Source organism: Aquarana catesbeiana, linkage group LG01 (genome assembly GCF_042186555.1).
Source record: "Aquarana catesbeiana isolate 2022-GZ linkage group LG01, ASM4218655v1, whole genome shotgun sequence".
In the NCBI taxonomy this organism is placed as follows: Eukaryota; Metazoa; Chordata; class Amphibia; order Anura; family Ranidae; genus Aquarana; species Aquarana catesbeiana.
In genome coordinates, this window is record NC_133324.1 from 595,246,288 (window position 1) to 595,268,497 (window position 22,210).

A 22,210-nucleotide genomic window follows, 5' to 3' on the forward strand; every position below is an offset into this window, starting at 1 on the left:
GAACACACAGAAAAGATGGGTAAATATAGAGAATAGTTTGAGTAAGGCGCACTTAGGACATTTGATTTGGAATCCTCCACACTATAGGGTATTAGATATAAATACACATTCACTGACAAAGGCGGTTTTTAGAGCTTGGGATATAGTCTACAAACAAGTAAATAACACTTATAATTCTCCGTTAATCTCACTTTCAGAGAATGATTATTTTGCACCTGGTAAAAAGGAAATTGGGGGGAGCTGGATAAAAAAGGGAACACTACAGTTGAGAGATATTATTAAAGAGGGGAAGATAGTCACGTTTCAGGAATTAAAGCACAAAACAGATATTTGGGTATTAGATCGCTGGAGATACCTGCAGTTAAGCCATTTTATCAGCCGCCTACCACATCCAATAAGATCAGGGGAGGAGCTATCGGAGTTGGAAAAGATATGTACGTCAAATAATACTAAAGGTATAATATCAAAACTTTATAAACTGGGTTTGGCAAAGAGTAGCAGGGAGATACCACCATTTATCATTAAATGGGAAAATGAATTAGGAGTACAGTTAGACAGTAATAGATTAAAGAAAACTATGGAGCTGACCCACAGTTCGTCAACTGACATCAGTGTTGCCGAAATGAACTACAAAATATTTTGTTATGTGATTGTGTCATTCTGTTATGACCTACAGCTGAATATAAATCTCATAAAAAATGAAAAAATGTTTTTTGCCTGCTCACTCATGTTTCTTCAAAAAAACTACATACTCTATATAACCAATTCTATAGGGGTATGTTAACTTTTGAGCCCATCTGTAAATACAGTATGTATCTTTGTATACTTTGTTTGCATAAGCATTGTTAATATTAAATTGATTGTAAAGGAAAACATGTTATTTAACCACCTCAATACCAGGCACTTATGCACCTTCCCGCCCAGACCAATTTTCAGCTTTCAGCACTCTCACACTTTGAATGACAATTACTCAGTCATGCTACACTGTATCCAAACAAAATGTTTATCATTTTCTTCTCACAAATAGAGCTTTTTTTTGGTGGTATTTAATCACCACTGGGTTTTTCATGTTTTGCGATATAAGCAAAAAAACAGCGAAAATTTTGAAAAAAACGTACTTTTTTTAGTTTCTATTGTAAAATTTTGCAAACAAGTCATTTTTCTTCATAAATTTGTGCCAAAATTTATACTGCTATATATCTTTGGTAAAAATGTCCCAAATTAATGTATATTATTTGGTCTTTGTGAAAGTTATAGAGTCTACAAACTATGGTGCCAATCACTGAAAATTGATCACACCTGATGTACTATCTCACCTGAAGGCATATCTCATTTCTTGAGACACTAACAAGCCAGGAAAGTACAAATACCCCCCAAATGACCCCTTTTTGGAAAGTAGACAGTCCAATGTATTTACTAAGAGGCATGGTGAGTTTTTTGAAGCTGTAATTTTTTCCCACAATTCTTGGGAAACTTAAGATTTTTTTTTTACACAAACTGGTCACATTAACAGGTTATTTCTTTCACACAGCATATGCATAATTGCAATTACACCCCAAAATACATTCTGCTACTTCTCCTGAGTATAGCGATACCACATGTGTGAGACTTTTACACAGCCTGGCCACATACAAAGGGCCAACACTGAAGTAGCACTTTCAGGCGTTCTACAAGCATAAATTGCACATATCCTTTCTCAACCACCTATTACACTTTTGAAGGCGCTGGAGCACCAGGACAATTGAATTGTCCACAAAAACCCTATTTTGGAAAGCACACACCCCAACATATAATCTTTGAGGCATAATGAGTCTTTTGAACGGTTCATTTTTTTCCAGAAGTTTTTGGAAAATGTGGAAAAAAAATTAAAATGCATTTTTTTTACACAAAGTTGTCCATTTATAAGATATTTCTAACACATAGCATGTACATAGCAAAAATGACACCCCAAAATGCATTCCTCTACTCCTCCTGTGTATGGTGATACCACATGTGAGACTTTTACACAGCGTGGCCACATACAAAGGCCCAACATTGAAGTAGCACTTTCATGCGTTTTACAAGCATAAATTGCACATATCCATTCTCAACAACCTATTACAGTTTTGAAGGCCCTGGAGCACCAGAACAATGGAATTATCCACAAAATGAACCCATTTTGGAAAGCACACACCCCAACGTATAATCTGTGAGGCATAATGAGTCTTTTGAACGGTTCATTTTTTTCCAGAAGGTTTTGAAAAAAGTGGAAAAAAATGAAAATGCATTTTTTTTTACACAAAGTTGTCCATTTATAAGATATTTATAACACATAGCATGTACGTAGCAAAAATGACAACCGAAAATGCATTCCTCTACTCCTCCTAAATATGGCGATACCACATGTGTGAGGCTTTTACACAGCCTGGCCACATACAAAGGCCCAACATTGAAGTAGCACTTTCATGCGTTTTACAAGCATAAATTGCACATATCCTTTCTCAACCACCTATTACAGTTTTGAAGGCCCTGGAGCACCAGAACAATGGAATTATCCACAAAATGAACCCATTTTGGAAAGCACACACCCCAACATATAATCTGCGAGGCATAATGAGTCTTTTGAAAGGTTCATTTTTTTCCAGAAGGTTTTGAAAAAAGTGGAAAAAAAATGAAAATGCATTTTTTTTACACAAAGTTGTCCATTTATAAGATATTTCTAACACATAGCATGTACGTAGCAAAAATGACAACCCAAAATGCATTCCTCTACTCCTCCTGAGTATGGCGATACCACATATGTGAGGCTTTTACACAGCCTGGCCACATACAAAGGCCCAACATTGAAGTAGCACTTTCATGCGTTTTACAAGCATAAATTGCACATATCCTTTCTCAACCACCTATTACAGTTTTGAAGGCCCTGGAGCACCAGAACAATGGAATTATCCACAAAATGAACCCATTTTGGAAAGCACACACCCCAACATATAATCTGTGAGGCATAATGAGTCTTTTGAACGGTTCATTTTTTTCCAGAAGGTTTTGAAAAAAGTGGAAAAAAAATGAAAATGCATTTTTTTTACACAAAGTTGTCCATTTATAAGATATTTCTAACACATAGCATGTACGTAGCAAAAATGACAACCCAAAATGCATTCCTCTACTCCTCCTGAGTATGGCGATACCACATGTGTGAGGCTTTTACACAGCCTGGCCACATACAAAGGCCCAACATTGAAGTAGCACTTTCATGCGTTTTACAAGCATAAATTGCACATATCCTTTCTCAACCACCTATTACAGTTTTGAAGGCCCTGGAGCACCAGAACAATGGAATTAGCCACAAAATGAACCCATTTTGGAAAGCACACACCCCAACATATAATCTGTGAGGCATAATGAGTCTTTTGAACGGTTCATTTTTTTCCAGAAGGTTTTGAAAAAAGTGGAAAAAAAATGAAAATGCATTTTTTTTACACAAAGTTGTCCATTTATAAGATATTTCTAACACATAGCATGTACGTAGCAAAAATGACAACCCAAAATGCATTCCTCTACTCCTCCTGAGTATGGCGATACCACATGTGTGAGGCTTTTACACAGCCTGGCCACATACAAAGGCCCAACATTGAAGTAGCACTTTCATGCGTTTTACAAGCATAAATTGCACATATCCTTTCTCAACCACCTATTACATTTGAAGGCCCTGGAGCACCAGGACAATGGAATTATTCACAAAATGACCCCATTTTGGAAAGCACACACCCCAACGTATAATCTGTGAGGCATATGGAGTCTTTTGAACAGTTCATTTTTTTCCAGAAGGTTTTGGAAAATGTGGAAAAAAAATGAAAATGCATTTTTTTACACAAAGTTGTCCATTTATAAGATATTTCTAACACATAGCATGTACATACCAAAAATGACACCCCAAAATGCATTCCAATACTCCTCCTGATTATGGCGATACCACATGTTTGAGACTTTTACACAGCCTGGCCACATACAGAGGCCCAAAATCCAAGTAGCACCTCCAGGCATTCTAGCAGCATTAATTACACATATCATTTTCTGACTACCGATCACATTTTTGAAGGCCCTTCATATTTCTAACACATAGCAGGTACATACCAAATAACAAAAGATTACCTGTGGTTTTAGAAGCGCAGTAGTCCACAGAGGAGAGCATCGGTCCAGGCAGCAGGCAGGAATGAGGTCAGCGACAGCAAAAGCAATCATCCAGGCAGCAGGCAGGAATACTGTCCATAGTTCGTACAGGCAGAGATACTGTCAGCACAGCCAGAGCACAGCCAAAGCACAGCCAGAGCACAGCCAAAGCACAGGTCCAGGTAGCAGGCAGAGGTGTCCCGGCAGAGATACTGTCCAAAGTCAGTAGAGGCAGCAGGTAGATATATGGTCAACACAGCCAAAGTATTGGTCCAAACAGCAGGAAGAAACATGGTCCATAATGTCATGGGTCTTTACAGGCAGCCATATGGTCAGCACAGCCAAAGTATTGGTCCAGGCAGCAGGAAGGACCATCAAGCTTAGGGCCAGGGGGACAGGAGTAGAGGCTTCTCCCACCCAAATCGCTTTGAAGCCTCCGGGCAACCAGACCCTGTTCTGGGAGCACAGAAAACGAAAAACTGGTTTTCTCTACTCAGAACGCTATTCTGAAGCCCCTCACATATGTGAGACCCCTGTGTACTAAAGTAGATGGCCAAAAGATCAGTCCAAGTGGCAGGCAAAAACATGGTTGATTAACAGGCCAAGGTCAGTGCACGTGGAAGTCAGAAACATTGTTTAAATCGGCAGGCAGAGGCATCGTCGGTAAACAGGCTGAGGTTGGTGCACTTGGAAGTCAGAAACGTGGTTTAAATCGGCAAGCAAAGACATTGTCGGTAAACAGGCCAGGGTCAGTTAATTAACATGGTAGCAGGCAAATGGGGAAATGGCAGTCTGGTAATAATACAGGGAACTAATATTGGATGGATGTATGATAATTTTTGAAGCAATCTCCGATGCACAGACCAGGTTGGGAGGGACATTGGGGACAATAATAGCTGGAATCTCTTCTTACTCCTCCTCTGCTGCATACACGGCATTTCAATTGGTGTCTTCTTCCAGATTCTGTGGGGGGGAATGCTATAGGGAAAGTGTTGCTCATGAAGTCGACATTATCCGAACAAATGCTTCCTGGGACGGGACCTTGTTGGTAAATGAGGGCAGTGACGATATCTTCATTATACTTGAGGTAGGTGACTTGTTGGTTTTGAGTTGCTTTTTGGTAGCAGACAAACAAATTAAGAGGGGCCATGTGAAACAGGTGAAAGGCAACTTTCTTGTACCAGTAACGTGACTTTCTTTTTGATAAATAGGGCTGTAGCATCTGATCGTTTAAATCCACCCCCCCATATACATATTGTAGTCGTGGACACATTTGGGCTTTACAATGGGGCCGCGTCTTCTTTGGATCTCCACCACGGTGTCATTGTGGATGGTAGAGAGGATGTGGACATCTTTCTTGTCCCTCCACTTCATGGCCAACACCTCCTCGTTCCTCATGAATGCCGATTCTCCGTTTTGTAATTTTTTTGCCAACAGATTTTGTGGGAATCCCTTACGTTTTTTTTTTAAGGTACCACAGGCCGGGGTTTTTTTTACTATAAAGGTGAAGAAAAAGGGGCAGGCTGGTATAATAGTTGTCGACATATAAATGGTATCCTTTGTCGAACAGGGGGTATGCCAGCTCCCAGACAATTTTCCCACTGGTTCCAATATATGTGGGGCAATCATGGGGCTGGAGCTGGGAGTCTTTGCCTTCGTAGATCCGGAATGTGAAGACATATCCAGTGGCTCGATCGCATAATTTATTTAACTTCAGCCCATACCTGGCTCTCTTGCTTGGTATATACTGCTTGAAGTGCAGTCGGCCAGTGAAATGTATGAGGGACTCGTCCACACAAATTTTTTGGTCTGGGAAGAAAACTTCTCTAAATCGCTATGAAAAGGAATTGATTAGGGGGCGTATCTTGTACAATTTGTCATGGTTGGGATGATCTCGGGGAGGGCACTGTGAATTGTCATTGAAGTGGAGAAAACGCATAATCATGTCGTATCTTGTCCTGGACATGACAGCGGAATATATGGGCATATGTTGGATGGGGTTGGTGGACCAATATGCATAGACTTCGTTCTTTTTTGTAAGCCCCATATTGAAAGTTAGGCCCAAAAACAATTTAAATTCATCCAGTGTGACACATCGCCACTGGAACTCGCGGGCGTAGGAAGAATTGGGGTTGGCAGCAATAAATTGGGATGCATACAAATTAGTTTGATCCACCATATTCTGCAGAAAATCTTGTGGGAAAAATAAAGAAAAATAATCGAATTGAGAAAAATTTGTAGTGTTCGGGCTGCACACCTGGCTGTGCTGTGAAAGGGGGGATGATAGCGGATCCTGAGTTGGCAGGCAACCATAAGGGGTTTGCCAGGGCATCGGGAAGGTAGGACTGGGGCTGGGTTCTTCGGGTTGGGCGGGTAATTCCAATACTTGTACTAGGCTCCTCTTCCTGGGGTCTGGCGCTGCTGGTGGTGGGCAGATCTTGTGATCTTGGTCCTGATCTTGGTCCTGATCTCATTCTTTTAGGAGGGACGGTTACCTCCGCGGACTCGGACTCTGATCCACTATCCTCCACTGGCTTGTATTCCGAACCAGATAATGTGAGCTCCCCGCTGCTCTCATCATCCGACATGGCAAGAATCTCATATGCCTCCTCAGGTGTGTAAACCCTTCGGGACATTATGGCAATGCTTATTGGCGGGCCTGTGTAATGGTACTGCTGGTGGAAGTGGTACCGATTGAGGTATTAGTGGTGGGCCCGTGTGGTGGTACAGATGGCGGTATGGGTGGTGGTGGTACCAATGGTGGTACGGGTGGTGTTGGTGGTACCGATGGCGGTACGGGTGGTGGTGGTGGTACCGGTGGCGGTACGGGTGGTGGTGGTACCGATGACGGTACAGATGGTGGTGGCGGTATAGGTGGTGATTGCGGTACCGGTGGCAGAACAGGTGGTGGTGGTACCGATGGCGGTACAGGTGGTGGTGGCAGTACTGGTGGCGGTGGTACCGATGGCGGTACAGGTGGTGGTGGCGGTACAGGTGGTGATTGCGGTACCGGTGGCGGTACAGGTGGTGGTGGTACCGATGGCGGTACAGGTGGTGGTGGCGGTACAGGTGGTGATTGCGGTACAGCTGGCGGTACGGGTGGTGGTGGTACCGATGCCGGTACAGGTGGTGGTACCAATGGCGGTACGGGTGGTGTTGGCGGTACAGGTGGCGGTATGGGTGGTGGTGGTACCGATGGCGGTACTGACGGTGGTACGGGTGGTGGTGGTACTGATGGCAGCACTAGTGGCGATGCTGGTAGCGGCCTGTGTGGCAGTATAGATGGTGGGCCTGATAGAGGTACTAGTGGCGTTACTGGTGGTGGTACCGATGGCGGTACTGGTAGCCTGTGTGGCGGTACCGATGGCGGTGGGCCTGTGACAGATGGGCTGATTAACAGATGGGCTGGTTGACAGATGGGCTGATTGACAGATGGGCTGTGTGACAGGTCCTCTTTATTGGGGGGGCCGTGTTGTGCACAGTACAAAACAATAATGTCAGACAGACACTGATTTCACTCACTGATCCCTGCTCTCTCCTCTCACGATCGGTGTGTGAGGAGAGAGCAGGGATCAGATGGTAACCGCTACTCGATGTTTACATTTGTGACCGGCTGTGATTGGACACAGCCGGTCACATGGTAAACAGCCAATTTCATTGGCTGTTTACCCTGACTGGGGAAGCGCTGTGTCCAAGGGACACTCGCCTTCCTCGATCCCTGCTCTGGATGCCTTCGGCGGCGCGCACGGAGCGCGCCGCCGAGTTTGTTGTGACAGGTGATCAGCTGTGACTTTGACACAGCCGATCACGGGGTAAACAGCCAATAAAATTGGCTGTTTACCTAGATCGGGGAAGCGCTGTGTCCGAGAGACACACGCCACCCCCGGTCGCCGCGCTGTGCACCCCCGAGGGCGTGCGCCGCCATGTTATCCTGCTGGACGTCATATGACGCCCAAATCTGGATAACGCGACCACTTCCCGTACGTCAATATGCTATTGACCAGGCGAGAAGTGGTTAAAAAAATAACAAACACCATACTTACCTGCTCTATGCAGTGGTCTCTGGCCCCTCCCCCCTGCCGAGTGCCCCCATAGCAAGCCGCTTGTTGTGGGGGCACTCTTGCATGCTCACTCCTGAGCTGGCTCTATGCGTCCATAAGACACAGAGAACGTGGCTTAGCCCTGCCAGAAACTCCCACCTCACTGGCTGTGATTGACAGCAGCTGGAGCCAAGGCCTCCTGCTGCTACATCTCAGCCAATCAGGAGGGAGAGACAGGGGTCTTGTGCACATCACTGGATCGAGATCGGGCTTAGGTAAGTATTAGGGTGGGCTGAGTGGGGAGCTGCACACTGAAAGTTTTTTTGACCTTCATGCATAGAATGCATGAAGGTAAAAAACCTTCAGACTTTACAACCACTTTAAGCATTCTAGTCTGGCAAGGCTGAAGATTCAAGACCATAGGAATTTTTTAAAGGGGTTGTAAACCCTTGTGTTTTTTCACCTTGAAGCATCAAGGTGAAAAAACACCTGGCAGTGACCGCCCCCCCCCCCCCCCAATCCCCCGTTTTACTTACCTGAGCCCTGGAACTTCATCCGGCGGGGACACGCTCTTCCTCTGCCCTGGGTTCTCGGCTCTTGATTGGATAGATTGATAGCAATACAGCCATTGGCTCCCACTGCTGTCATTCAAATCCAATGATGTGGGTGCCGTGGAGCGGGGCCGAGTAATACATTCGGTGGCTATGGACGCAGAATGATGGACTCTGGAGTGTGCCCGCAAGGTAACCCCCAGGAGAGCGCTTCTTCTAGGGGGTTATCTGATGTGGGAAGGAGCTGCGAGAGCCACCGAGGGACCCCAGAAGACGGTGTTCAGGGCCACTCTGTGCAAAACGAGCTGCACAGTGGACGTAAGTATGATATGTTTGTTATTTTTTTTTAAATAAACAAAGCTTTACAATCACGTAAATGTAATATGCTTTTCTTCATGTTTTCCTTGCTTGAAATTCAAAATGGCTCAAATGAGCTGCAGCCTTATATATTGTAATTATGTTCAAAGGAGGAGAAATATTTAGGTCTACTGAACAGGGAAATCCAATAGACAATGTGTGAACACATTTCATATACAGTACATATAAAAAAAGGTCATGTAACATATCAAGTGGCATGCAAACAATTTAGTACAGATTTGGGAGATAGAGAGCATGTTTTCTAGGAGAACACCCTGGTACCATGAGTAATGGGTAAACCAATCAAACATTAAACTATTAAACATTCACATCAGTGTGTGGATGATAATGGAAAGTTTGGTTTAGCGTAGAGTATATTCTATATGGAGAAGGGTAAATTAAAGGACTATCCATGCCATGTCTAAGTAGTACACATGACTGGAGAGGAGAGCCACCTTACCCCAATCTTTTTATGCTTAGCTGGACATTGTGCTCATAAGGCTCTCTGTCGAGAGTTAGAGTGCCATTATTAAGAGGGAGAGAACTGTTGTCTGAGGAAGTACTTGCAACCAAGTCATGGTTATCAGTTTTTGGCAGTGTATAGGACTGTCAAGCAGTAACAGTTAATGTCTGCCTAATATGGTCATGTAAAGAAATTACAATGTGCTTCCAGCAGCCCTGGATCAATGGGCAGGTTCATAATAGATGGAACATCATGCCCTGGGCCTGTTGGCAATAAGGTCACAATGGATTGTGGTGTAGTTTATTTTAAGGTAGAAGCACTGGAGTTAAGTAGGCTCTATGAAGCATATACAGTAGAGTGAACTTGACTGAGACTTTAAGAGATATCAGCCTATGGGTCAAAAGGGTCTCTTCTGGAACAGTGTCATCCAGTGGACAACCCTCCAACTCTCAGGTTGCAATGTTATCATAAATAAATTGCTAATTGCTATTCGGGCATACGAACCATTAGTTTACAGATATGTCACTATTTGGAGTCAGTGTCTTATCATATATATATATTAAAATATTTTTAAATATTTTTGGATATATATTTTTAAATATATATATATTTTTAATTTTTTAAAAAAAATTTTTTTTAAAAATTTCTCTTTTTTATAAGTTATTTTAGGTTTACCAAAACTGGATTATGTAACTATGTAACTATGTAACCTTTTCCAGCCATCTCCATTTGCCTTATTCGTTATATCATTTTATATATGTTTTTTTTATGTCATATATTCATTTTGCAGTTTTTAAATATCAATAGGTTGTGTTAATAATAACCGGATTGATAATTTTATATAATATTTCAGGTAATATGTATGCTGGAATACATTGGTACATAATTATGTGTTAAGCACACTGAGATCTCTTTGATAAACATCTCAGGGTAATACAGCGCTGTTGGATAACCCACCGCTCTGAGAAGTTGCCATAAATAAAGGTGATGGAGCAGAGGGACGGTGATAATCTGATACCGCTACATGATGAACCAGCAACTAGTGATCGGCAGCCGCGATTAGCGGGGGTTTGTGCTCACGGGGACACTCCGAGAGCGCAGGCGCGGAATACAAAGGTTGCGCATGCGCATTTTGATATCCCTATTAGATTAGAGATGAGAGGAAGTATAAAGGGAGACTGATGTCTAGAGCGGCCTATCCCATGATTAAGTTACAGGCGTAATGAAACATGTCGGGGGCGTGGCCGAGCGAAGGATAAACACCACGTACTAGTGACAGGAGGAAGCAAGCTCTGTGGTTCACCTATTGGGGGAGACGGTGGGTCCATCTGACTGGCAGGTGAGGAGAGGGTGAGAGAGACTTCTTACACGTCAGCTGTGGTAGGGTCCGCCGTGACCGCATACCCCCTAGGAGGTTTATCCAAGTTGCTGTGTTGGTATTGCATTATACAGAGTGCCGTGGGATTTGCTGTGCTTTTATATTGTTTACACAATGTGAGTGGAACCTTTGGAGTGTAATTTGAAGTGTGTGTTATTAAAAGTTTTTACGGTATCACACTATTGGGAGTTCTTTTTCATTTCTATATGGAACGAATTAATGGATGGAATATATTTAACCATTACCTATAGCCTTGGAACTTCTATGCTTTATAGCCTCATACGAAAGTGGAGGCATAAGGAGCTGGTGAGTGGCTGTCCATAGGGAGAGTGATCACTGAACACTTAGGTGTGGTGGAAGGATTAATTACACTTCAGAAATACAAAGGACTTGCTGTGGCACAGTTGATGTTTTTTTAATCACGATCACGGGCATTTTGTACACATGTGTGTATTTTCCACAGACTTTATTTTTGTATTCACATAGTTATTGTGTGACATTTAGATATTGTCATTTGTTTTCTATGCTATATATTGCGTGTATCTTGCAATGGTATAGGGACGGACACATATGATTATAAGCAGCACTGGCACTGAGTCACTTTATGTACTGTGTTTTATTTGGTGTTTTTTATTTCATTTGGTTTAATGTCATTACTTTATTTATGCATGTATATAGATTGTTTAATATACACCCATAAAAGTGTGTTCACTAGATTAGATAATTCACTGTAAAAGGTGGGAATTTATACTTTGAGATAGCGCCACGTTTAATTTGTTACGTGGGGTGTAGTGCACCATTTTCACGTCACAGATTTGAATATTTTTTGTACAGTTTATACTCATTAAGTGGCAGCTATAGTTAGGCTATACCAACCGATAATAATCATTATTTTGGTTGACTTTCCGAGGCGCAGTGGTGGTCAACTAAGTATAGGGTGGCTAATATACCTAGAAGAACCGTTTATTAACTGCAATGTTATCAAACTCCATCACTCTGGAGTATGGAACAAGAAGCATTTGATATAAGGTTTAGTTTGGAGGGAGGTGAACCTCACACAAGAAGGGAATATCTGAAGGGTATCAATGTTAGCCCAAATTGAGTTTAGACAGGGTGCCAGAGCTGAAGGTATCAAAATAACATATGGTTAGGGAGGTAGAATTGTTTTTTCAGTTGTTCGATAATTTTAATTCTACCATTTTGCAAAATGTGGCCCCCCTTGGGAGATCCCCAGTCCATACCACTGCTCTGAATGAGATAGTAGGTTATTATTATGTCAAAAAGGAGTCTGGTATTGGACAATGAGAAAATGTAATTTAGGTAGTGCAGAGTACCAAACTTTTACTGACTGTAAAGCAATTTATTATACAGAGGTCTAGGGGAAGGACCATCACAGCCTCTAGAAATTACATTCAGAAACTTCTCCACTTTGTGTAGGGGATCACGAGATCCAAATTTAGAAGAGTTTCAAGGATGGACCAATTTATCTTATGTCTCTTCCTGCCCTTCACAAATGGTTTGAGTAGTAAAGCCATGATTTTAAAGTATTTGAGTGGTGTGTATAACTGTCAGGAGAATGTTGCTTTCAGGCTCTTCAGCTGTGTCCCTGCTCGCATGCGCGGCGGAACGGCACTCCGGCGCATGCGCATTTGCAGGCCGGCAATCCGGCGCACGCACATGCGTACTAGCGCACGCCCTACGTGACCCTAGGGCTGGCCTATAAAAAGGACTCTGGCACACAGACCAATTGCTGGTTTGTCTTCAGCTTCCTTTGAATCTCTGTTTCCTGTTGTTTGATACTTGATTACCTGCTGTGACCCGGATTGACCTCGACTCTTCTCTGCTTTTCTCCTGGACCTGACCCTTGGGTTGTTATACGGATTCAGCTCCTCTCCAGTGTTTGACCCTCTGCCTGTGACCCAGATCTGCCTACTATCTCTTTGCCCTTGAACCTCTGCCTGTATCCTGGACTTTCCTTGTGTCCTCCTGACACACTACCTCAGCTTGTTTGGAAATACTAATCCTGTGTGTGTTTGACCCTCAGCCTGGTTCTGGACTCTCTTATACCTGCTCCGGCAATCAACCATCTGCCAGTCTCTGCACAGCTACTCCTCCCTGCAAGGACTACACGCAAGTGACCCCCTGCTTCCTGGGTAGCCTGTGCCTCTTTGTGCATCAACTCCCTGTCCCACCTTCAGGGGGCGGACTGCGCTTAGTCGCAAGGGTGAACTGCTCTCGGCAATTCGGCTTTGGTAAGTACTTTCCTGGTAGTACAAGCCAGCAATGTCTGAGGCTGACAGAGCGTGTTCTCCCCTCGAGATCCTTTGCCAGCAAGTGTCAATACTTACGGATACAGTTCAAAAATTGCATGATGGCTACACCCAAATAGATGGTCATCTCCAACAACTTGCTGGTCCATCCGCAGCACCTATCTCTGCTCCTGCAACCACCAGCGGGTCCTCCTCTCAAGTTACATCTAACCCCACGGTAATCATGGCTACCCCAGAACCCAGGGTCCCCATACCCGATCGATTTTCTGGTGATCGCAAGAAGTTCAGAGCCTTCAAAATGCCTGTTCTTTGTATTTGGCTTTACAGCCTAGGACTTGCTCCTCTGAGGTGGTAAAGGTGGGCTTTGTTATTTCTCTCCTAACTGATGAACCACAAGCCAGGGCCCACAGCCTAATGGAACAAAGGAGTCCGGTATTAAACACAATAGACTCTTTCTTTGAAAGTATGGGGCAACTTTACGACGACCCCCAACGCATGGCCACAGCTGATGCTACTTTATATAATTTGTTCCAAGGACGCAGACCTGTGGAGGATTATACAGTTGAATTTCGGAAATGGTCGGCTGACACGTTGCTTGGGACCCGGTGCATGTGCCCGTTAACTGTGCCGGACCGTGGATCTGTGTGTGTAAACACACAGATCCACGTCCTGTCAGGTAAGAGGAGAGCGATCTGTGTTCCCAGTACAGCGGAACACTGATCGGTCTCCTCCCCTTGTACGTCCCCGCCCCCTACAGTTAGAAGCATTCCCTAGGAAACACATTTAACCCCTTGTGTCCCCCTAGTGGTTAACCCCTTCACTGCCTGTCACATTTACACAGTAATCAATGCAATTTTATAGCATTGATCGCTGTATAAATGTGAATGGTCCCAAAAATGTGTCAAAAGTGTCTGATGTGTCCGCCATAATGTCACAGTCACGAAAAAAAATCGCGATCGCCACTATTACTAGTAAAAAAAAAAATAAATAATTTTTTTTAAAAAATGCCATAAATCTATCCCGTATTTTGTAGACGCTATAACTTTTGCGCAAACCAATCAATATACGCTTATTGCGATTTTTTTTTTACCAAAAATATGAAGAAGAATACGTATTGGCCGAAACTTAGGAAAAAATTCGTTTTTTTAAAAAAAAAAATTGGGATATTTATTATAGCAAAAAATATTGTGTTTTTTTCAAAATTGTCGCTCTTCTTTTGTTTATAGCGCAAAAAATAAAAACCGCAGAGGTGATCAAATACCACCAAAAGAAAGCTCTATTTGTGGGAAAAAAAGGATGTCAATTTTGTTTGGGTGCAACGTCGCACGACCACGCAATTGTTGTTTAAAATGCGACAGCGCTGAAAAATAAAAATTGGTCTGGGAAGGAAGGGGGTGAAAATGCCCTGTATTGAACCGTTTAAAGATGAGTTGGCCAGGATGGAGACTTCTGTGACCTTGGAGGATTTGATCCAAATGGCCACCAAACTGGACAGGCGCATGCGAGAGCGGTGCTCAGAACGCCTCCAAGTCCCTCGTCCCAGCTGGATGCTCCCTAAACTGACTCCCATCCATCCACCTTTTGCTGCTTCTCCAGCTTCCACCACTTCTGAAGTCGAGCCCATGCAATTGGAATTGGTCCAGGCTCCTCTCACCCCAGAAGAAAGATTATGCAGGCGTCAGGCCAACCTGTGCCTCTACTGTGGAGGGTCTGGTCATTTTCTCCGCACCTGTCCTGTGAGACCTAGTAAGTCCTACTCACCAGTTATCATGAACTATCAAACCTCTGGTTTTTCACAGACTTATGTTACCCTCTTTGTTTCCCTACAGCTAATGGAAAAGGTAACCCGCCTGCCAGCCATTATTGACTCTGGAGCCTGCAGCTGCTTCCTGGATGCTGCACTAGCTGCTAGCCTACATATCCCTCTGTTAACCAAGAAACAAAGCTTCCGGGTACACTTGGCTGATGGGTCTCTTCCCCGCTCCGGACTTATCACCCAGGAAACAAGACCCATTCTTATCACCACAGACTCCGGTCATCAAGAGTTCCTGCGTTTTGATATCATCCCGTCACCTATGTTTCCCATCATATTGGGACTTCCCTGGCTACAGGCACATGAACCCCAAATCAGTTGGAAAAAGAAGGAAGTCTCCTTTTTCTCTAAATACTGCTTCCAGCACTGCTCCCTCTCAGTTCCAGCCTCTTGTTCCACTGTTGTACCAGTACCTGACAGCCTTCAGCATGTACCTTTGGCTTATCTTGAGTATAAGGATGTCTTCGACAAACAACAGGCTGACCATCTACCACCCCACTGGTCCTACGACTGCCCTATTGATCTTTTACCAGACTCTGAAGTCCCGTTTGGTCGCATCTTCCCGCTATCCGAAACCGAATTAAAGGCTCTCAAAGCTTACATCGACGAAAACCTGGAAAAAGGGTTTATTCCTCATTTCTCGTCACCGGCTGGAGCCGGGATCTTCTTTGTAGAAGAAAAAGACGGCTCTCTCAGACCCTACACCGACTACAAAGAATTAAATAAAATTACCATTAAAAAACGGTACCCGCTCCCTCTTATCCCAGAGTTGTTTCAACGCTTCCGATCTGCCAGACTCTTCTCCAAGTTAGATCTTCGTGGGGCCTATAATCTCATTCGGATCCGGGCTAGTGATAAGTGGAAGACTGCCTTCAGGTCCAGGTTCGGGCATTACGAGTACCTGGTAATGCCGTTTGGGCTCTGCAACGCCCCGGCTACCTTCCAGCACCTGGTAAACAACATCTTTAGGGGATACCTTGATGACTTTCTAGTTGTTTACTTGGATGATATCCTCATTTTTTCTGCCACTATTGAACTACACCAAGTCCATGTTAAACTGGTCCTCGCAATCCTTAGGAAACACAAGTTGTATCTCAAGGCAGAGAAATGTGAGTTTGAAAAAACAATGGTTCAGTTCTTGTGGTTTATATTCTCCACCAACGGGGTCGCAATGGACCCTCAAAAGGTCAAGGCAATTCAGGAGTGGCCGGCTCCCATGGATAAAAAAGGAGTACAGTGTTTTATAGGGTTTTCAAATTTCTATCAGAGATTTATCGCTGGCTTCTCAGCAATTGTAGCACCCATCACCCAGCTCACACGCCAACGTAGCCGGTTTCTGTGGTCCTCGGAAACTCAGGAAGCTTTTACCAAATGAAAGGCCTTATTCTCTTCCGCACCAATCTTATGGCAATCCGATCCTTTCCTGCCATTTGTACTAGAAGTTGATGCCTCTGAAACGGCCACTGGAGCCATGCTCTCCCAAAGGCAAGGTCCCAAGGCCCTCCTGCACCCTGTAGCTTTTGCTTCCTGGAAGTTAAGCGCACCAGAGAAAAATTACGATGTTGGTGATAGAGAATTGTTGGCCATCAAGTTTGCTCTAGAAGAGTGGAGGTATCTGCTAGAGGGAGCGACCCACCCTGTCATGATTTTCACAGACCATAAAAATCTGGAGTACCTGAGGACTGCCAAACGTTTAAGACCCAGACAGGCCCGGTGGGCTCTCTTCTTCTCCAGATTTAATTTCCACATTGCATACAGACCTGGTTCAAAAAACGGTAAAGCAGATGCACTATCCCGGATGTTCCATGAAACCTCTCAAGAAGTTGAACCAAGCACTATTTTGTCTCCATAAAATTTTTGTATGATCACAGACTGATCTGTTGACCGCCAATAAAACTGCATCCAGCCACTTTTTTGACCCTGAAATGCTCCCTTTGGAGATACATGATGACCTTCTCTGCGCTCGGGGAAAAATCTTTGTCCCGCCGGAAACAAAACCTTTAATCCTAAAAACATTTCACGACCATAAACTGGCAGGCCACTTTGGAACGCTAAAGACTGCTGAATTAGTGTCCCGTTCCTTTTGGTGGCCGGGTTGGAGACAAGAATGTAAGGACTATGTGGCTTCCTGTATTCCATGTCAGCGCAGTAAAGGTTCAAACACAAAGTCTTGGGGTCTACTAAAACCACTACCCATTCCTGAACGTCTATGGGCAGACATTTCCATGGATTTCATCGAGGACTTACCGCCCTCTGGAGGGTTCACCTTTACCCTGGTTATCATTGACCGTCTCTCCAAAATGGCACATTTTCTGCCCATGGTGGGTACTCCCTCTGCTTCAGCTACAGCTGATATCTTCTTCGAAGAAGTTGTTAGGCTTCATGGCGTTCCTGTCAGTATCATCTCAGACAGAGGGGTCCAGTTTACATCCAAGTTTTGGAAGGAACTCTGTAAATCTTTGGAAATAAAAATTTGTCTCTCCTCTGCATACCACCCACAGAGCAACGGCCAGACGGAGAGAACGAATCAAACCCTGGAGCAGTACCTCCGCTGCTTTTGTTCCGATGCCCAAGATGACTGGTCCACTCTCCTACCATACGCCGAGTTTGCGTACAATAATTCCATTCATTCTGCCACTAATCAGACACCGTTCTGGTCAAATTTTGGCTTTCATCCTTCATTTCTCCCAAAATTCTCTTTCAGAGATATCTGTTCCTGCGGTACAAGACCATGTAGTCTCCATCCAGCTGAACTATCGGAGAATTCAGGAAGCCATGCAAAAAGCTCAAGATGACTACAGCAAGTATTACAATAAAGGGAGGAGGGAGAATCCAGTCTTTAAGATGAGTGAAGAAGTATGGCTGTCAGCCGTTAACCTTAGATTGCCAGTTCCAGCACGGAAATTAGGACCAAAATTCATAGGACCCTTCAAGATCAAAAGGATAATCAATCCTGCGGCTTTTGAATTAGCCTTACCTAACTCGTACAAAATACATCCAGTATTTCACGCATCTCTTTTGAAACCTGTTGTCCCTAGTCCTTTCCCTGGCAGAGAAGAACCACCTCCTCCACCAGTCCTAGTTAACAGAGAAGACGAATTTGAAGTAGAAAGTATACTGAGCTCCAGAAAGGGGAAGACACCTCCAGTATTTAATTAAATGGAAGGGGTATCCCCCTGAGAACAATTCCTGGGAACCTTCTAAAAATTTGCATGCCCCACGTTTGGTCCAGACTTTTCATCAGGAACATCCTGAATTAATGTTTGGGAGTCCAGAGGCCACCCCTCGGGGGGGGGCACTGACAGGAGAATGTTGCTTTCAGGCGCTTCAGCCGTGTCGGAATGGCGCTCCGGCGCATGCGCATTCGCGGGCCGGCAATCCAGCGCATGCACTTGCGCACTAGCGCACGCCCTTCGTGACCCTTGGGCTGGCCTATAAAAAGGACTCTGGCACACAGACCAATTGCTGGTTTGTCTTCAGCTTCCTGTGAATCTCTGTTTCCTGTTGTTTGATACCTGATTACCTGCTTTGACCTGGATTGGCCTCGACTCTTCTCTGCTTTTCTCCTGGACCTGACCCTTGGCTTGGTGTACGGATTCCTCTCCTCTCCAGTATTTGACCCTCTGCCTGTGACCCGGATCTGCCTACTATCTCTTTGCCCTTGAACCTCTGCCTGTATCCTGGACTTTCCGTGTGTCCTCCTGACACACTACCTTAGTTTGTTTGGAAATACTAATCCTGTGTGTGTTTGACCCTCAGCCTGGTTCTGGACTCTCTTGTAACTGCTCCGGCAATCAACCATCTGCCAGTCTCTACACAGCTACTCCTCCCTGCAAGGACTACACGCAAGTGACCCCCTGCTTCCTGGGTAGCCTGTGCCTCTTTGTGCATCCACTCCCTGTCTCACCTCCAGGGGGTGGACTTTGCTTAGTTGCAAGGGTGAACCGCTCTCGGCATTTCGGCCTTGGTAAGTACTTTCCTGATAATAACAAAGAGTGCCAAAGGACATATAGGATTTTTGTCATCAGAATAATTTTAATCAAATTCTTATGACCCATGACCCCTAGGGATAGTTTCAACCACACGTGTGTTTGCATTTTGCCTTTAAAATGCCTTTTATACCAGGATGATTACACAGAATAGCAGCCAGTAGTTTAACTGAAAAGAAACCAGATGAAGGAGTGTACTTTAAAAAAAAAGAAGTTCACTCGGAGTGTCTTCTTCAGGGAGATATTTGCCAAAATGGGTTTAATTACTAATACAGGGGAGGGAGTCTCCATGATCATATGAGGAGATCATCCCAGCATCCCATCCCATCCTCAGTGAATGAACAAAGAAAACTCTGGACTGGTAGCCTACATCTTCCAGCAAGGGAAGCAGCAGTTCACTCACCAAAATCATATTGATTCTGGACAAAGAATCATAGGTTGAAGAATAACACGAGTACACCCATTGATTTGGTATTTGTTACACCGTGCATCCACCCATAGGAATCATAGGAAGCATGAGGATAGTACAAGAACACTAAATTTCAAAAGAGACAACTTTACTAAACGGCACTCCACACTACATAACATTAAATGGGATCAAATTTTAGAAACAAAGAACACTGAGGAAAAATAGAAATGCTTTAAGAACAAAGTAAATAATGGTATTAGACAGTGCATTCTAATGACCAACAAATATAAAAGAACTAAAGTTAAACTTGTGTGGCTAAATTCTAGCATAAAAAGGCATATTATTGAGAAAAAATGTCTGTTAAAAAAAAATAAGGCAGAAGGGACACTGTTGACATTCCAACAGTACGAAGATTGCAACAAGAAATGTAAGAGCATGATCAGGGCAGCTAAAATAGACGTAAGAATAAACTGTAGCGCTAGAAACACACAAAAAATATTAGTAATAAATAGGATTCAAAGTGCATATAGACGTAATGTCCCAGAAGAAGCAAATGTGTAATCCAAAGGAGCAAAAAAGTCCACAATGAGAATGGATAATCCGTATATCAATTCTGTCTGCTTCTCAACCTTCAGCTGGTATATCATCAATTTAAGCGAGTAGATAAAATACCCTTACCAGAGAAGTTGGATTCTACTGCCATAAGCATAGAATCAATGGAGCTTAATGCCACCCAGGGCGAAGTGGTGAAGTGTTGGAGGCAAAGGTAGAGCCTCTCCCGGGCCGGTGCGTCCCATCTTTCTAGGACTGTGATCTTTCTTGTGCAGCAGCTCTCCTGGGATCATCCAAGATGATGGCAGCTGTTTTTTTTCTTTTTTTTGGGTAGCGCATTAATCATCTCCTTTTACACAGCTAAAATAGACCACAAGTGTCACATAGCAGAGGACAGTAAAAAAAAAAAAAATCTCACAAAATGTTTTAAATATATATATATTAAAAAGGCGAGGCCAGAACATATTTGTCCCATAAAGGATAATCAGAGGAAGTTGGTTTCACGTGAGGAGGAGAAGTCAACTGTAAAAAATATTTTCTTCTTCGTTTTTAAAAATGAAAAGGAAGGCTAAACAATACTGTATTGTTAGTAACACAACATGAAGCGTACCCTTGAAGCTAACAGAAGCCAGTGTTTTTTATTATTATTATTATACAGGATTTATATAGCGCCAACAGTTTGCACAACGCTTAACAAAATGAAGGCAGACATCACAGTTACATTACAATTTGGTACAGGCGGAATCAGAGGGCCCTGCTCATTAGAGCTTACAATCTTCAAGGGAGGGTCAATTGATACAAAAGGTAATAGCTGTAGGGGATGAGCTGATACGGAAAGTAAACTAGTGTATTAGTTAGAAGCAGGATAGGCTTCTTTAAAGAGAAGGGTTTTCAGGGATTGTCTAAAGACGGATAGATTAGGGGACAGTCGGACAGATAGGGGTAGGGAGTTTCAAAGGATGGGAGAAGCTCTGGAGAAATGCAGGAGGCGAGCATGGGAGGAGGTGACAAGGGAGCTAGAGAGCAGGAGGTCTTGGGAGGACCAAAGAGAGTGGCTTGGTTGCTATTTTAAGACTAGGTTAGTGATGTAGCTAGGGGCAGAGTTGTGGATGGATTTGTAAATTATTGTTAGTACTTTTAAATGTATTCTTTGGGTAAGTGGAAGCAAGTAGAGGGATATGCAGAGAGGGGTGGAGGACACTGAATGGTTGGTAAGGTGGATGAGTCTTGTAGCGGCATTCATTCACGTGGGGGAGGAAATATTAAGAGCTCAGTTTTAGATAGATAGAGGACGTGGTGTGACATCCACGCTGATATGTCTGTTAGTAAATTAGTGATAAGTGAGGAGACTGATGGGGTGAGCTGAGGGGCAGAGAGATAGATTTGGGTGTCATCGGCATATAAATGGTAGCGGAAGCCATGGAAGCTATCAGCTGACCCAGAGAGGACATGTAGATTGAGAATAGTAGAGGTCCAAGGACAGAACCTTGGGGGACCCCAAAGGTAAGAGGAGATGGAGAGGAGGAAGTGGAGTTGTAAGTGACACTGAAGGTGTGGTGAGATAGGTAAGATTCGAACCAATGGAGAGCTCAGCCATGGAGACCAAGCAAATTTCGTTTTTTGAGGAGGAGAGGGTGGTCAACTCTACCAGAGGCAGCAGAAAGGTCCAAGAGTAAGAGTACAGAATAATATATAATGAATAATGAACGTTGGTTTTGGCTATCAGTAAGTCGTTTGTGGGTTTTAGGAGGGAAGTTTCTGCGGAGTTCTGTGGGAGAAATCCAGACTGAAGGGGGTCAAGTAGGTTATTCTCAATGAGGTGGTCACTTAGTCGGTTGTAGACTAAACGTTGAAGGAGTTTGGAGGCAAAAGGTAGTAATGAGATGGGTCTTAGGTTATTAGGATTGGTGGGGTCCAGTGAGGCCTTTTTTGGTACGGGAGTGACTAGTGCATGTTTTAGTGGGTTGGGGAAGATGCCAGTAGAGAGGGAGAGGTTGAACATATGAGTTAAAGAGTGTCGGATAGAGCCAGATGGTGACCGTAGTATTTGAGAAGGAACAGGGTCCAGGGGGCAGGAGGTTTGGTGGGCGTTTAAAAAAAAAGTTTAGTGGCTTCATCTATAGTAGCTGGGTTAAAAGAGGGAAGTATTGATTGTGCAGGAGGTCAAGGAGTGTAAAGTGAGGGAGATACCTGTAGAGTAGAGATCTCGAGACAAATTATCTCAATCTTATTTTTGAGG